Consider the following 13,243-nt stretch of genomic DNA (forward strand, 5'->3'; position numbering starts at 1 on the left):
TGTGTGTTCGACGATGTGCTCCGAAGCACACGTGCCGCACCTGCATTTTACTCTGTCGTCACATAGCTGCGTATCCTGTTTTACATAGCAGACAAACCTTTGACCTCCCCATTCTGAGATGAGGCGTGGACGGACACCGGCTTTTCGCCTACCCGCGGTTTCACGGTCCTTCAACTACTGTACATAGGTGCCCACGAATAGTGGACCAACTTCACTGGCTGCGACATGTTCTTTCCCAGGGGCAGCAACTTAACCATCTCTCCTTTGTTAAAGTCGCTTGTGTCAGTGAATTTCCCTATCAACGAACCGTATAATCGCTATAATTTCTCAGCGCCTCTTGAATTCTTCGGAACAGGTTCCATATATTGTGCTGTTTGTTGCAGTGTCTTACCCGAAGATACGGTCTGCTACACGCTTTGGACAAAGATATGGAAAGAACGCGAGAAGTGTATGCTCAAACAGAAATGCAGATTCTAGCCAAACCTGAAAGTTGCGCTGTGGAATTTGACCACGAACGGCATCTGTACAATGTCCTCAATACCTAGGAGGTGTCGGTCGTAGTCAGCACAGTGTTCTGTGTATTTTTGAGGCAATAATGTCGGAACTATGTGTATCAGAACGTGGACAAACTGTTAGTGCCCATATCGTGTGTGCTTCCGTCAACAAGTCACCCAAAGTGTTTGGTATTGCAAGAGGTACCGTATTGAATATTTATACTGTATACAGGGAAAAGTGATACACATAATCCGCGGATGAAAGTGTATGAAGAGTGAGTGACTGTGGCGGACTGTCATTGAAAAGGACAGTAACGCAAAATGAGAGGAAGGCAGCTTCAAAAGTTACTGCAGAATTGCTCGTCACACTCGCCAACCTCGTCGGCACCAAATCAACACGAAGGGAGCTCCATAACCTGGAAATCTCAGGGCTAGCTGGTATTCCTAAACCAATCATCAGTGATGAAAATGCCTGTAGCATAAAAACATGCGTGGAAGCCGTAAAAACTGGACCATACAGCAATGGATACATGTTTGGTCGCATCAGTCTTGTTTTACAGTGTTTCCAACTTCTGGCCACGTTTATGTCCCAGGAGTCAAATATGGCTCGGGTTCGGTGATGGTTTGGGCTGTTGTATCGTCATGTTCCATGGGTCCAATGATTACTCTGGAATGTGGCATAGCTAACATGGATTATGTGACTATTTTGGCTGATCAGTTACATCCCATGGTACAACGTTTGTTGTCCAATGGTGATGCTGTCTCCCAAGAAACAGGGTCCCCATTCACACTGCTCGTATGGTCATAGGCTGAGTTTCTGAGCGTGATAGTGAAATGTCGCCTCTCTGCTGGCCACTACAGTCACCAGACCTCAACATTAATTAGCCGTCGTGGTCTAGTGTGGATAGAATGGTGTGTGATTGCTATCCATCTCTATCCACTAATTTACAGGAATAATGGTATAACATTTCCTTGAAAACTGTACAGGACTTGTATTTGTCCAGCCAGAGGTTACTGGAAACTATTCTGAATACCAACTACACCTTATTAGATATTGTAATGTGTTGTGTTCAAGGTGACTGCATAATTCTGTCCATCATCTGTTGGTCTGGTGGTGGATGCTGTATTTCAGCTGCTTTAGTCTCCCATTCGGATCTCCGGGCGGGGACTACTCAGGAGGATGTCGTTATCAGGAGGAAGAAAACTGGCGTTCTACGGATCGGAGCGTGGAATGTCAGATCCCTTAATCGGGCAGGTAGGTTAGAAAATTTAAAAAGGGAAATGGATAGGTTAAAGTTAGATATAGTGGGGATTAGTGAAGTTCGGTGGCAGGAGTAACAAGACTTCTGGTCAGGTGACTACAGGGTTATAAACACAAAATCAAATAGGGGTATTGCAGGAGTAGGTTTAATAATGAATAGGAAAATAGGAATGCGGGTAAGCTACTACAAACAGCATAGTGAACGCATTATTGTGGTCAAGATAGATACGAAGCCCACACCTACTACAGTCGTACAAGTTTATATGCCAACTAGCTCTGCAGATGATGAAGAAATTGAAGAAATGTACGATGAAATACAAGAAATTGTTCAGATAGTGAAGGGATACGAAAATTTTATAGTAATGGGTGATTGGAATTCGAGTGTAGGAAAAGGGAGAGAAGGAAACATAGTAGGTGAATATGGATTGGGGCTGAGAAATGAAAGAGGAAGCCGCCTAGTAGAATTTTGCACAGAGCACAACTTAATCATAGCTAACACTTGGTTTAAGAATCGTGGAAGAAGGTTGTATACGTGGAAGAACCCTGGAGATACTAAAAGGTATCAAATAGATTATATAATGGTAAGACAGAGATTTAGGAACCAGGTTTTAAGTTGTAAGACATTTCCAGGGGCAGATGTGGACTCGGACCACAATCTATTGGTTATGACCTGTAGATTAAAGCTGAAGAAACTGCAAAAATGTGGGAAATTAAGGAGATGGGACCTGGATAAACTGAAAGAACCAGAGGTTGTACAGAGTTTCAGGGAAAGCATAAGGGGACAATTGACAGGAATAGGGGAAAGAAATACAGTAGAAGAAGAATGGGTAGCTCTGAGGGATGAAGTAGTGAAGGCAGCAGAGGATAAAGTAGGTAAAAAGACGAGGGCTCCTAGAAATCCTTGGGTAACAGAAGAAATATTGAATTTAATTGATGAAAGGAGAAAATATAAAAATGCAGTAAATGAAGCAGGCAAAAAGGAATACAGACGTCTCAAAAATGAGATCGACAGGAAGTGCAAAATTGCTAAACAGGGATGGCTAGAGGACAAATGTAAGGATGTAGAAGATTATCTCACTAGGGGTAAGATAGATACTGCCTACAGGAAAATGAAAGAGACCTTTGGAGAGAAGAGAACCACGTGTATGAATATCAAGAGCTCAGATGGCAACCCAGTTCTAAGCAAAGAAGGGAAGGCAGAAAGGTGGAAGGAGTATATAGAAGGTTTATACAAGGGTGATGTACTTGAGGACAATATTATGGAAATGGAAGAGGATGTACATGAAGACGAAATGGGAGATACGATACTGCGTGAAGAGTTTGACAGAGCACTGAAAGACCTGAGTCGAAACAAGGCCCCCGGAGTAGACAACATTCCATTAGAACTACTGACGGCCTTGGGAGAGCCAGTCATGACAAAACTCTACCAGCTGGTGAGCAAGATGTATGAGACAGGCGAAATACCCTCAGACTTCAAGAAGAATATAATAATTCCAATCCCAAAGAAAGCAGGTGCTGACAGATGTGAAAATTACCGAACTATCAGTTTAATAAGTCACAGCTGCAAAATACTAACGCGAATTCTTTACAGACGAATGAAAAACTGGTAGATGCGGACCTCGGGGAGGATCAGTTTGGATTCCGTCGAAATGTTGGAACACGTGAGGCAATACTAACCTTACGACTTATCTTAGAAGAAAGATTAAGAAAAGGCAAACCTACGTTTCTAGCAAATGTAGACTTGGAGAAAGCTTTTGACAATGTTGAATGGAATACTCTTTTTCAAATTCTAAAGGTGGCAGGAGTAAAATACAGGGAGCGAAAGGCTATTTACAATTTGTACAGAAACCAGATGGCCGTCATAAAAGTCGAGGGGCATGAAAGGGAAGCAGTGGTTGGGAAAGGAGTGAGACAGGGTTGTAGCCTCTCCCCGATGTTATTCAATCTGTATATTGAGCAAGCAGTAAAGGAAACAAAAGAAAAATTTGGAGTAGGTATTAAAATTCATGGAGACGAAGTAAAAACTTTGAGGTTCGCCGGTGACATTGTAATTCTGTCAGAGACGGCAAAGGACTTGGAAGAGCAGTTGAACGGAATGGACAGTGTCTTGAAAGGAGGATATAAGATGAACATCAACAAAAGCAAAACGAGGATAATGGAATGTAGTCAAATTAAATCGGGTGATGGTGAGGGAATTAGATTAGGAAATGAGACACTGAAAGTAGTAAAGGAGTTTTGCTATTTAGGGAGTAAAATAACTGATGATGGTCGAAGTAGAGAGGATATAAAATGTAGACTGGCAATGGCAAGGAAAGCGTTTCTGAAGAAGAGAAATTTGTTAACATCGAATATAGATTTATGTATCAGGAAGTCGTTTCTGAAAGTATTTGTTTGGAGTGTAGCCATGTATGGAAGTGAAACATGGACGATAACTAGTTTGGACAAGAAGAGAATAGAAGCTTTCGAAATGTGGTGCTATAGAAGAATACTGAAGGTAAGGTGGATAGATCACGTAACTTATGAGGAGGTATTGAATAGGATTGGGGAGAAGAGAAGTTTGTGGCACAACTTGCGCCCCACTTGCGCCCCACCTTTTTTGTTAATATCTAATACAATTAGGGCCTACTGCTTGCCCAAGAGAGCCACAGGCCGCTTGGAGCCTTTACTGCCCTGACCTAAGCGCAGCATGAAAACATTTGATGAGTGTCTCGAATTACTATACAAAACTTCTGGGTCGTCCTTGAATCTCTGAATCACTTGTTTTCTCTCCTGCAGCTTCGTGAAGATGGCAAAGCAGGAAATTACTGGGGACGTGATGCATAAACCAGAGTGCTTTACTCTGGATGCGTTGGACTTTGCAAACGTGAGTTTTAGCTGCAGTTTCCCAGACAGTACAAGAGTGGTCTAAGATTTGTCGTATCGTCGCTCAGAAGATCCTCAGTCCACAGTCTTCAGAGAGGGCAGATCCCTCGTTATACAAAAGATGAAGGGCTCCCGGCATGGCAGAAGTTTCCTTCCAAGTATCGTCTGCGTGTTCTTTCCATGTGAGACAGCGATCAAATGTAACCTCAACGTATTATGCTCTCGATGTCCATGGTACGGGGATGTCACAGAGAGTACAGGTCTGGGCCGCCGTTTTCTGAGTAGAATGGCCATGCTTCGGAAGCGTCAAACTTGATGTACCACTTTGACGCCAGGAATTCGATCCCTCTGATCCCTCTGCAGCTGTCCTGCGGTTAGCATTGTATCAGATGCGCCTGTACATGAAAGCAGTATCGTCAGTGTAGATATATTTCCTACCGAATAGCGACGATCGGAGGTCTGCTGAATAGGCACAGTACAAGACAGGTCGCAACATCGAGCCTTGAGGCGCTACAGCAAGTACAGTTCTGCACGTTGAAATGGCGTCTCAGACGCTAACGACTAAGGAGCAGAATTCTATATAGCTGGCTAGGAGTAATACCAGGGTGTTCGGCAGCTCCTAAGTAAATATTTTGTAAATCAGACCCTTGTTACGGACGTTGTTAAAGGCACAGGAGACGTCCAGGAGGGTCATACCAAAGTTTTCGATGTAAGTAATTGCCAGGGTTGCTTCGTCTACCACTCGAAGGAGCTGTAACGTCCTTGAGTGTCCTGGTCGCAGTCCGAACTACTCGGGAAGCTGTGCTTCACTGCGCAGTTGTAGGTTGAGGTGTGGCAGCAATATCCTCTAGAAGACCATGCCCAGTACGGAGAGGAGGCTGACAGGCTTTTAGCTGTTAGGATCTGTTCAGTTTTTCCCCATTTTTTGGATTGCTGTAACGTTGACTTTCTTCCAAGGTGAGGGGTGCAACTTTTGAGTCAGGATGCTGTTAAACGTACGGGTTATGTATCTAAAGGCGGCAGGAGGCATTTCCTTGGTCATATGCGCATTGATTCGACCATACCCATAGGTTTTCCAATTTAACAGTGGTTTGAAAGTTTTCCTGACTTTCGCCTCAGTGATGGCTTCTATTTCCAAATCGCTTTCATCGCGTTCATTGGAGGGATTCCTGTACCAGATGAAGAAGGGTGCCTTTGATGAACTTTGTTATGATTTTAAAGCTGTTTTCAAATATATCAGCTATAGAGTTGGCCTCGTCCACCGGGGTGTAGGTCTGACAAGGAGTAGTTGTTAATGGAGGCGTCTTGTTCCGTCTCTTTGTAAAGGAGCCGACAAGATCAGTGCAGCAGCGTCAGGCCGAACCGAGGACGTCTTTTCTAACCACCTCCTATTTTGGTGCTCAATTAAAGCTACCTTGATTTGTCGTTGATGTAAATTCACTCTTTCCTTAACTGCACACTGTCTTGTAAGGCGCCACTCCTTGTGAAGCCTGTTCTTATCCCAGATATGTCGGAGAACGTCCTGTGGGATAGCTGCAACCTGTACGTGGTTTGCATGGTCGTGGAGTGGAGGAGATAACTGCTTCCGTAACGGCCGTAATAATGTAACAGCATCGTCTACACTGTCATCAGATTGAAGTAAATTGTCATCGATTTTGCATCGCATGTGTCGGCGGTGCTATGACGGCTGTTGGTGGGAGTAAATTGTTCCTCTGCAGAAAATATCAAGGGGAAGCAATTAGATGAAAGCACGTATATCATCTAGAGGTAATAAATCCTGATATTCTATTTATGATACAGACATCTACTACATCCGGCAGTTTTCCATTGGCTGGATGGCGGATGAGTCCTTCAGATCCATCTAATTACGCCTGAAAGCGTTCTTCTCCTCTTTGTAAGGAACAGCGATGCGAGTGATCGTTTTTCAATGCTACACCGTGTGTCTAGTATTAAGGTCACGTGGATAATGCACTTCCCTCTACTTTGGAGGATGTTGGTTGCATCCCCGTCTGTCAGGTAATTCTTAAGGGGCCTCAAGACGGCAATGAAGTTCACGATATCTTCTCTGGTCTCTACTGCGACTGAAGTGACTTGTATGTCGTGTACCGTTGTCTTCATTGTGTCGTAGTGGCGGAGCGAGTTGCTGACGTAAGCATTAATACCAACATTAGCTGCAGGGCGGTCGGTGCGACGGCACACATAATTCACAACGTATCTCCTAGTGCCGGTTTTAAGTGAGTCTTGGACACTAGACATGTGTGTGCGTTCTTGTCCGGTAGGAATTGCGTGAATTCCCGCAGGTGGTGGTACATGGCGTTGGCACTGCTAGTCACCATAGTGATGCTTCCAATTTCTCTATTTATGGGCATGCCTGATCATCTAGGTTCCAGCAGTGACCATCAACGTGCCGTTGAATACTTCTTAAATGGCAGAGGTGATGATTACTTACAGAGAGGTAAGGGCTTCATTACTTTCAGTAGGGATTTGATAACGTGCATGTACTCGTTCATTAACTTCTGAATGCACTGTCACGATCCGTGGCACGACGGGAGTTATTGTCTTGACGGTTGCTATTGGTAGAATCTCAGTTCTATATCAGTGGCATCTGACAACATGAGACGCTAGCGGATTCAACCTGATTCGTGATGCAGCGTCGCCCTGTACACCTACACGACTAACCTGCAACTCACAATTAAGTGCCTAGCAGAGAGTTCATTCAATTTTCTTCAAATTGTTTCTCTTCCTATCAAATTTCGAACACCGCACGGGAAAAGTGAGCTCTTAAATATTTCCGTGCCAACTCTGATTTCTTTCATTTTATTACGATGATAATTTCTCTCTGTGTAGATGGCCGTCAACAAAATATTTTCACACTCTGATGAGGAAGTTGGTGATAGAAATTTCATTAGAAGATAGTGGCGCAACGAATACGCGTTCGTTTTAATACTTGCCAACGCTACTCGTGTATCATATCCGTGGCACTCTCTCCCCTGCTTCGCGGTAATACAAGACGAGCTCCCCTTCTTTGAACATTTTCAACGTCTTTCGTCAGCCTTATCTGACTAGGATCTCACCCCGCACAGTACTCCGGGAGATGGCTGAGAAACGAAGTGGAAGCAATCTCTTCGGTAGACCTGTTGTAATTTTTAAGTGTTTTGGCGACAAATCACAGTCTTTCGTTAGCTTTCCCCGCAACATTATCTACGTGATCGTTCAAACTTATGTTATTCATAATTTTAATTTATTAGTATTTAGATGAAATTTCAGCTTTGGACTTTTATGGATTTTGTGTAAGCGATATTTACCTGATTCCTTTTAGTACTCATGCAGATGACGTCAAACTTTTCATTATTTAGAGTAAACTGCCACTTTCCATACCATACAGATATCTCGTATATATCACTTTACAATTGCTTTTGATCATATGATGACTTTATAAGATAATAATTGACAGCATCTTCTGCAAACAATCCAAGAGGCAGGAGGGCTACTCAAATTGGCTCCCAAATCGTTTATGTAGATCAGGAGCAGCGGACGGAATATAACACCTTCTTGGAGAACACCAGATATTAATTCTGTTTGACTCGATGACTTTCCGTGAATTATTAAGAACTGCAACCTTTCTGACATAAACCACGGACCAAGTAGCACAAGGTAGACGATATTCCATAGACACAGAACTGGATTACAGGTCGCCTGTGAGGAACAGTGACAAAAGCCTTCTGGAAATATAAAAATAAGCAATTGGTTTGAGATCCCTTTTCGATAGCACTGTGTACTTCTTGAGAATACAGTCGTAATTGTGTTTCACAAGACCGAATTCGTGTTGGCTGTTTGTCAGTAAATTGTTCTCTTGGAAGTAATTCATAATTATTGAGCACAGTATGTGTTCCGAAATTCCACTGCACATCGATGATAGTGATCTTTGTAATTCAGCGAATTACTCCTATTTACTTTCGTGGGTATTGGTGTGACTTGTACAACTTTCCACTGCCCATCGGACGTTCACTGAGGCTTCTTGCAGATGATGCTGCGGTGTATCGAGAGGTTGCAACAATGGAAAATTGTACTGAAATGCAGGAAGATCTGCAGCGAATTGACGCATGGTGCACGGAATGGCAATTGAATCTCAATGGCCGGCCGCGGTTGTCTCGCGGTTCTAGGAGCGCAGTCCGGAACCGTGCGACTGCTACGGTCGCAGGTTCGAATCGTGCCTCGGGCATGGATGTGTGTGATGTCCTTAGGTTAGTTAGGTTTAAGTAGTTCTAAGTTCTAGGGGACTGATGACCACAGCAGTTGAGTCCCATAGTGCTCAGAGCCATTTGAACCATTTTGAATCTCAATGTAGACAAGTGTAATGTAATGCGAATATATAGAAAGATAGATCCCTTATCATTTAGCTACAAAATAGCAGGTCAGCAACTGGAAGCAGTTAATTCGATACATTATCTGGGAGTGATTTAAAATGGAATGATCATATAAAGTTGATCGTCGGTAAAGCAGATACCAGACTGAGATTCATTGGAAGAATTCTAAGGAAATGCAATCCGACAACAAAGGAAGTAGGTTACAATACGCTTGTTCGCCCACTGCTTGAATACTGCTCAGCAGTGTGGGATCCGCACCAGATAGGGTTGATAGAAGAGAGAGAGAAGATCCAACGGAGAGCAGCGCGCTTCGTTACAGGATCATTTAGTAATCGCGAAAGCGTTACGGAGATGATAGATAAAATCCAGTGGAAGACTCTGCAGGAGAGACGCTCAGTAGCTCGGTACGGGCTTTTGTTAAAGTTTCGAGAACATACCTTCACCGAAGAGTCAAGCAGTATATTGCTCCCTCCTAAGTATATCTCGCGAAGAGACCATGAGGATAAAATCAGAGAGATTAGAGCCCACACAGAAGCATACCGACAATCCATCTTTCCACGTACAATACGAGACTGGAATAGAAAGGAGAACCGATAGAGGTACTCAGGGTGCCCTCTGCCACACACCAACGGGTGGCTTGCGGAGTATGGCTGTAGATGTAGATGTAGATGTAGAAGTGGGGGCTGCGGCGGCTGTTTGACACTTTACCGTAGTGATGGTGCGATGATGTTTATTGTCTGTTGGTTGTCTCTTGGATGTTCTCTTCAGGGCGAAGTCCTTGGGCTTAAGTGCTGGAAGACCCGCTTGTCGTCATCTGTTATTTTTATACTTGATGCAGTGTCTGTAACTGGCAGGGTGGTTGTCATTACCATGGCAGGAGACCGCTAAAGATTCTCAGTTTAGTGCACATTTTCCTCTGTCGTGTCCTTGGCGAAATTTCACACATCATAATGACGTTGTGATGTTGTACAATAATGTGTCAGATGGAAAAGTTCTTTTACCTGTAGCTTTGGGCTCAGATAGAATGCAGTTACCCAAAAGTGACTACTAGGTTTCAAAATCACTCCATCTGTACCTGGGTGGATAACGTCCCTCTTGGGCGACATATTTCTTTGAGTCTGCAATTCTGAGCCAACCGACGACTGTGGTGGCGTATCCCTCTTCTACCAGTTCTGATTTTCTATCGTCGTGCAGCGTAGAGGAGGGGATGCCTCTGATCCATGTTCGCTTGACTGTTGTGATCGTCTAACACGAAATCGCTTCGACCCCGACCATATTCATTACTTTAGTGTAATCTGCAGTGTTAGCACGCTTAAACTTCAGTTTATGAACACTACCATGATTCTCTAAGACATCTCCGGTGCAGTTTTTCTCTAGTAAGGTAGTCTGCCTCTTTTAGTTGTTATGGTTCTGCAGCACCATACGTTTGTCGCTAGTGTTGCTGCTGTTGCTGGTGCTGGTGTACTTTTTTATCATCAGCTTTTAGCTGATTCTTCATCTCGTCGAGCGATGGAAGAATTAGTTATTTCTAGAGCTAATGTCGCAGGAGCTGCCCTCGCTTTTGTCAGTCTTGTTTGCTTCTTCCTATTTACAGGTGACTTTAAGTAACCTTCCTTACTAGCGCCTGATGCTAGATGTTCGTTAGTCCTGGCGGCTACTTTGGAATGTTTCCTCATGGAGCCGCAGTTAAGTTGCTCCCCGTCACTGTTCCCTTCGATGGCCGAGTCCCTATCAGATAACCTCTCGCACTTCGGTACGGTATGCTGTGTCTTCATCCATGGAGAAAGCGATGGAGTAAACTCCACTGGATGGCGATCGGCCATTTCTGCGCGGTCGAGGCATCTGTCTCTGCGGCTCACGTAAACAGGACTTCCCTTCGCTTCGACATCGCGGTTTACTGACAAGGGGAACCTACAAACTTCCTCTTACCGATTTCATTCGCACTGACAGAGTATGCAGGGAAGGATTAGGACTTAGACATAAGTATTTGGAGAAGCTGAAGCACAACCCGAAGGCTAACTTGCATTATGTCAAGCTGTAAGTGAAACATACAACATAGTGACAATCTGGAACCAAAACAGTAGTTAACGCAGTGGACTGGTAAACGAAATATGCCCCGAAATAAAGAAAAGGACATTTCATTACACAGACAACGAAAACATAGGAAGAATGTGGGACCAAATATATCTGTTTCAGAGAGAGCATATTGACCAACATAGTTTTTATTTTTGGATTAAAGAATTTTTTCTAAAAGTGTAATTAAAAACGCCCCAATAAAATGTATGATCTGGAATACATAATTTATGAGTGGGAGTGCACGAAATGTAAATCAGGACTACATCAAAGAAAGTAAAATGGTGTGCCCTTTGTGTCCTACTTGGAGACCACAGAAGTTTATAAAATGGCATAATACATCGAAACAAAATAATATCGTACTTTAACGTCCCATCAGCGACGAGATAATTTAGGATGAGATATCTAATCGATAATACCTGAAGCTTCGATCTCATTGTAAAAAGAGTCCTCAAACTTAGCATACTTACGATCAAAATTTACAAAATGTTTTGCCAACGACATTAATTAAGACTTTTTTCGTAAAGATATATCACATCTCGATAAAAACGTACAGCGTTTAACTTAGAGAAACCATAGTTCCTTTAATTGTTAGATAGATTGATACATTATAATTATTAACAGTATTTTCTAATATTGTTCGATTTCGGTAGGACCTCTTTAAGAAAATATTGTTTCAATACCTCGAACCATTTATAAAATATCTGTGGTGTCAGCGTTCCGAAGAATAAACTGTTTAACTAGCTGTCGCTGATGCGCCAAATGTATTCAGACATTTGCACTAAGTATTTGGTTAATGACAGAGGGTCGTAAAGCTCACCGATGTTGCACCACTAAGCGCGTATTAGCAACGAATTATTGGATAAACATGAGCGATATGTTCTTGACGCACTTAGAGCGAGTGCTAGTGCAAATTGAATTTTATAAGGGTTGTATGTGCCGCCGAATCATAATGGTAACGTATATTTACAGAGAAGGATGGAAATATCGGGTTTTACGGCAAAAATTTATCGTTGCATGTAGGTAAATAACGAAAAGAACATTGGTAATATCAAACAAGATCTGCAATAAACCGCTCTTCATTTCTAGATTGCAGTAACAGCCTGTATATACAAGAAATGCAAGGATACTTCTAGTATAAACTTGCTTCTATGTGCTGACCTATTCATAGTCAAATAAACAGAACATATGTAAAGCTATCGATTGAGTAGAAAAGAGAAGAAGCAACGATAGTGCAGTGAGACGTTGTTATTAAATTTAATGACAAATAGTGGCATTTATCAGAATGATGACAAAGATATTTCGTAAGTCTTTTAAATGTAAGCTGTTTGTAATATCTGATTAAAACAACTGGGACGTATAAAAAGCGCTGCTGCGGAAAAATGCAATCGTTAATTTACTGTGACTCAGTTAATTCTGACACATGTACCCAGCTCCTGATTGTGACAACAGCCAATGCTTACGTAAATAAGATTTTTAAAGTAAACAAATGTCAGATTACGTTCTAGGTCTCTTTCTCTTTCCGCCGAAGTTTCGTTTCTAGTTCCAGTATTAGAATAGCAGATAACGTATCACAGTATTAAAACATTATTTAGTAGGTTACAATTATGATATTCAGCAAATTCACACCGAATTACAATTCCTATTTTGCCCAACAGATATAGAAAAGCGGAGGTTACTCTTTTAGGTGATTGCGTGGTTCACATGCTACTGTCGTATAACCCAATGTGCATGTTAAAGCGCCACCTTCCGGCACTGGCAAGTTCTCCAATCCTGGATCGAATCGGCCAGGCGGGACATGTATTTGAATTTGAGCACACACAATTTTATCGTACTGCGCATAAAGAATTGTAAAAGAACAATATTTTTCAGTTACATAATTAGAGTGTAAACACTGGAGACAGTAACCATGATAAGAGTCAAGAGTATAAGTCCCAAGAGACTTTAAGTAGAGCGGTCACATAAAATTTGTTTCAAGAACCAAGCAGAATCTAGATTGAGTGTCACTGGAGCAATCGGAAGCAAATTTAATTCATTCACAAAGTTGTGTGTTCAAAGAATTCTCGTTTATCTAATACTGAGTATTGGTCTTTGCTCTGAGACTCATACGAAGTAAGACTGATATAGGAGGACACAAGTTTCAAATAAAAGCAGTGCACTTGTGTCAGTAAACCCTTATCTTTAGG

The 13,243-nt window shown here is 42.5% G+C and overlaps 1 protein-coding gene across 1 annotated transcript in view; it reads right to left on the bottom strand.

The window, feature by feature from the left end:
• LOC126297987 (agrin-like) overlaps window positions 1-13,243 on the bottom strand; it is a 187,733-nt gene that overhangs the window by 8,426 nt on the left and 166,064 nt on the right. The window lies entirely within an intron of this gene.

Source organism: Schistocerca gregaria, chromosome X (genome assembly GCF_023897955.1).
Source record: "Schistocerca gregaria isolate iqSchGreg1 chromosome X, iqSchGreg1.2, whole genome shotgun sequence".
NCBI classification, from domain to species: domain Eukaryota; kingdom Metazoa; phylum Arthropoda; class Insecta; order Orthoptera; family Acrididae; genus Schistocerca; species Schistocerca gregaria.